At 46.1% G+C, this 5,160-nt stretch overlaps 1 long non-coding RNA gene across 1 annotated transcript; it reads right to left on the bottom strand.

Annotated features, from left to right (window-relative positions):
- Positions 1–209: 209 nt before the first annotated feature.
- On the bottom strand, positions 210–3,420 carry LOC136017282 (uncharacterized). The gene is made up of 3 exons (XR_010613881.1): positions 3,305–3,420; positions 1,120–1,897; positions 210–418 (listed from the first exon to the last, which is right to left on the bottom strand). It is a non-coding gene; the product is annotated as an uncharacterized LOC136017282 (long non-coding RNA).
- Between the last annotated feature and the right edge of the window lie 1,740 nt (positions 3,421–5,160).

Raw genomic sequence — 5,160 nt, 5'->3', positions numbered from 1 at the left:
ATTTACAGGATTCATATTCCTGTATTGGTTTTATTATTATTACTTTATTACATGGATCATCCAGAATCAGCTGAGACTCCAGAGCTCTCTGAAGCTGAGCTGTTCCTGTTGCAGCGGCTAATACAAGACCTAATGCTAAGGAAGGGAAGTCATTTCTATCTGTCCCATACCTGTTACCCATACCCATTAAATGTATATACAATATACATTTATGCTGGAGAGGGGTGTGCTGCTAGGTATGGAAGAGAGTATAGCACTGTACTGCAATCAGGTGTATCTGGGGATAAGTTCTCTAGAGAACAGCAGCCTTCATGGGTCCCAGTGGGAGCATTTTGAGGTTGTCCAAATGGAACTGCTTTCAGCAGCAGCAGCAAACACTCTTCTCAGGTAGATCCTGGTTGGGTCCTGAGATACTACTCTGTAGTAACAGAAAATAATCCTATGTAAGGTAGAAGGCATCTTGTGGACTTTGCCCAGTGTTTCTGCTTGGATTTGTGTGAATCTGGTCATCGTCTTAATTAAAAAAAGGAGTGGGTCACACACGTATGCACATGGATATGTTATTCTTATTTCGAAAGGGCACAAAACCATAGTTGCCCAGAAGAAAAATATTGGGCCATATCCAAAAATCCTCATTGCTCAAAAATATCCCACAAAGACAAAGAGATTGTCTATCGAGGGATCACAAGCTATATCCCTTAACAAAGCTGAAATAATGGGGCAACTCATATTTATAGTCTGCCCCAATCTATGGAGTTAGGGAACAAATGCACACAGCCTATACAAATATTGCTTACCAGTGGCTGCAAACCAGATAATGTACACACTCTCTGCGCCATCTTCAGAGCAATTATAGAAAGCTATCCAGCAGAAGATTTCAATGCCCAGACTGAGCTCTGCAGCCTTCTTGCAGATCTGTTGTGCTCATTATGGGTTCCAAAAAGAATGGTGGAAAAGTATCCCAAGATACCTTGCAATAAGTGATGCTTTCACAACTGGTAGGCTGAAAACAACGACCTGTTTTACCCAAACTGTATTTTCAATGAGTTGTCATTCGGATAGGTATACCACACCATCAGTTAGTCCTTATGTCCTGGAAAGTGTTTGGTCCCGCCTTACCTGAGCCCTGACAGGCAGGTGGACTTTTGCCATCAACATGGGGGGGAAGTTTCCTTTCAGTTCCAGATGCATGGATTAAATCTGTAAATTCTGGTCAGTGTTGCCATTGCTGGCTGTCACAGGGTTGCTTAAAAGGGCTTTTTCCCATTGTTTTTCCAAGGACTTGCCCAAAAATGTTTCCATCCAAACCACCATCACGCAAGACTCCAGCAGAGGAGCTAAGAACAATAGCACACAAGGTTCCAAGTTCAATAGCAATTTCAAGGATTTCAGCTGTCACAGTTAATTAGCAGCAGTTTCTCTCAGGCCTCCTTTGCTTAACCCCTGAAGAACAAGGCTTGGAAAACCAATGGTTAAGAGGGAGAGAGGTCAAAAGACCATTTTGTAGCAGCAAGGAATTATTAAGAAAGCAAAAGTAGAAAATAGAATGCGTTGTGAAGATTTCAGACAAAATGAGATTCAGCTTCTACAGCCACTTTTGCTGAAGAAAGAGGCATGAGCCTGAAGGGTGGAATCTGGAGGCTGGATTTTAGGCAGGGTTACTTTAGAAAGCTGAGTACAGTCCAACTGTTGTTCTAGGGCAAGCACTTCCCAACTGTACTCTGATCTGAAATCTGTGGCTTGGGCTTGTTTCTAAACATTACTTTTTCTTGCATAAAAGAAAAGGCATCGCATGGTAAGCCACTGCCGAAAAACACTGGAGCTCTGCTTCCTCACAGGAAACTACCTTGGCATGCCTTCCCTTCCAAAGGATGTGGTGTGGTTGCTAGATACAAGACTGAAAGACAGGAAAAAATGGTAAATCTGATGTTGCCAAACCCTGATGCACAAACCACTTCTAAATGATACACCAGAGTAGCTCCTGACTCCTCTGTGCGAAGAGCCCTGACACCCTGAGCAAGCACTTCCACACAGACTATGTCAGAGGATGCCGTCTGGGTGCACCATCTTAAAGCTCAGGGAAGCAGCTCTTCCCCAGGAGTCTCCAATGCGCACCATGAGGGCTGTTGACCCATTGTGCTCACCACCTCTGAAATAATAAGGCCCAGGACACACTACATTTACCCCATAGCAGGTCTCATGACAAGAGGCAATCCTCATCATGTGGACTGACACAGGACAAACACCACCTGAGACAGCCCAGGTTTCATGGGAGGACCATGTGCCCCAGGCTGGATCATGGGGATGCCCTTTATTTCAGATCTTATCACACAGTGCACATATCAGGATTAAAACTTGTCCCCTGGTACAGCCAGGAGACTGAGAGCTCCCCAGGCCAGAGCTTGAGAGAGGGGCCAAAGGGAGGCAAGCATCCACAGAGACAGGCACAGGATTTCAACCTGCGATGTGAGAAAGCCCGTATTTTATGGGAGGTTAGTCACCCTGCCAGGCACTGCTTACTGTATGCAACCCTAGTTATATAGTATTACTAGGGTTATAGTATGTACAGTATGCAGCACCAAGCTAGTTACTCCTGCAGCAGAGAGGGATTGATAAAGCCTTTGGGACAGAGGAACAACTGGGCAAGTTGCACTGCTGCTGTCTCCCACAACACTGAACTCAGCATCTTGGACCATTTAGCTTCCAGACGCGCTGATATCCCTTCCCATGGACTTTTCCAGCCTATGCAGCTATTGGCAGGACCTGTCCTGCAAGAGCCTCCTCCACAGCTGCCCCATTTTGTCCCATGCTCACACACCTCATGGTCAGAAGCTCAGCTCTGCACAGAGGAATCAGTACAGTTCTCTGGCACAGCCAGGCTGGAGGTCTGAGTCCTAGTGTGTCACCAGTCCCCCAGCAGAGTGGGGTCAGGAGAGTCCCTTTGCCTGACTGGTAAAATGGAGCACCCTGTGCCACGTCCCTCTGCTGTGCTTGCAGAACGCTGCAGAGCAGTGTAGCATGGTCTCTCCAAGCAGCCGGCTCTCCTGAACACACGAAGGCAGGGACTGTCGCTTATAACATGTTTCTGCCACAGTTCCCTGCACCTCACTGGGGTTACGGGGCCAGCAGTGCCCAGCCTTTGCTGACCGCATAAAGCATAGTAGCTTGTTCCCTCTACCTCCATTTTAATGTATCCATGTCCTGCGAGTGTGAATGGTGTCACACATGGGACCAGACCAAAATTAGGGGTTGTTCTGTAGTAGAAAACAACAGCCTATTCAATACATCTGCACTTTGGTGTTACCTGAGATTCCTCATTTGTGGTTGCTGGTGGCATTCCTAAGCCTTCTGTCCATCACACATACAGCGACAGCTGAAGCATGGGTAAACCCTCCAGTACATCTCCAGAGAAAACAAAAGGCCCCCACATCCAAGGAGAATGCTTGCCACAGCCTCACACGTTATACGGATGAGGGGAAGCTGACAGCAGGTGGAGATCTTCAGGCTAATCACCTTGAATAACTTGCCTGCGGGCTCTGCGCAGGTGGTCTGAGCCCTGTGGCACTGACCTAGGAACAGCAGTGGGAACCCTGCATCTGCCACGGCTCAGTCTGAGCTGCAGGCCTGGGATGCTGCAAGGGATCCAGATTCCACATTTCCATCCACAGTTAGCAGTTCAGGGTTGTTTCCCTAAATGCTTTTGGAAGAGGAGCAAAAAGTTCGAGCCCATGTAAAAGTCTCACTCTGTTCACTTCAGTAGCTTGCTACATGTCAGCTTTAAAATCACTCCAAAGTGAAGAACTTTCTTGCAGGTTGGAAGAGTATCCAGCAGCTAAACCCAGTGTATGCTTGAGGAAAACCAAAACAAAGCACGCATTCTTTCCTGAGGCTGGCAAGGCAGCCAGTGGGAGTCTCACTCTGGAGCGCCTGCATTAAGGTTTACAGCTATTTAACAGCTCCTTATTTTAATTGCAGTTCTGGAGGCTCGCAAACCCTGTGAGTCACAGAAGTTTCTAGGGTGAAGCAGTAAGTCCTACCAGTGAGAGCTGGACTCTCGTGTTATCAGAAAATTCTCATTGCTGGAAACAGATAGAAAAGCTACCCTGCCATTCTGTGCTTTGACACACAGGAATATATTATGAAACAAGGTTACTAGTTTACACTACATACTCTGTTGGTTTCTAAAATCAGATACAAGTCTGTGGTCAAGTTAGTGTTTTATCACATGTTTTGTATTGTTACATGTGCGAGGCTTGGGGTTTATCCCAAGAAGCAATTATAATCTTTTCCACACCCAGGGAACGTGTTGGTTAAGACTCAATATAGTCCCAAATTTATCAAGAACTAAAGGCTTTGCACACATGCTCAGGGCCAATGGGTGGAGGCAGGAAAATACTTTCTGTGGAGTTCTCATTCGGATTGAAGAAGATTCCCTTAAACCCAGCATGGATTGAGGACATGAATTCTAGAGTGGAGAAATTAAAGTGTTCAGGCTATTTCAAAATTCACTATTTCCACAAAATTTGTCCTCTGGTTTCAAAAACTGAAATACAACAAAGAGCTACAGAAAGGATCAAAAGAAGTAACTGCTCAAAGAAGAAAGCAGGAGTACTGAAACCAAAGGAATCCCAGGCTGCTGGGAATATCTGACCTGCCTTGTCATAAAAGAAGCCATTATTTTAGCACCCTTTTTGTGATATGAGGGGCACCTTGTGCACACAGTGGGCTACACCAGATCCAAGAGGCAATGGATTTTTAAGTTCATAGAATCATAGAATCACAGAATGGTTTGGGTTGGAAGGGACCTTAGAGCTCATCCAGTTCCAACCCCCTGCCATGGGCAGTGACACCTTCCGCTAGATCAGGTAGCTCTAATCCCCATTCAGCCTGGCCTCAACCACTGCCAGGGACGGGGCAAAGTTCTTTGGAGAGGAGCTAAAGTAAATGGGTTTTGCTTTTGGTGCAGTCACACACAATTGCATAGCATGTATCTTTTTTAAGAACAAATATGTGGAGACCTGTAAGTGCTAGTGTACGTACATGGGCATCCCGTCACCTCCCTCGACCCGGATGGCTTCAGTGTTTCCACAAGGAGAACACATGTGCTGAGTTGCGGTTAGATGCCACTTCACTGCCTTTATGTTTATTTTTAGGAAACGC

Source organism: Lathamus discolor, chromosome 6 (genome assembly GCF_037157495.1).
Source record: "Lathamus discolor isolate bLatDis1 chromosome 6, bLatDis1.hap1, whole genome shotgun sequence".
NCBI lineage: Eukaryota > Metazoa > Chordata > Aves > Psittaciformes > Psittacidae > Lathamus > Lathamus discolor.
Note: the sequence above shows the minus strand (reverse complement) of the source record. Positions and strands in the feature narration are given on the sequence as shown.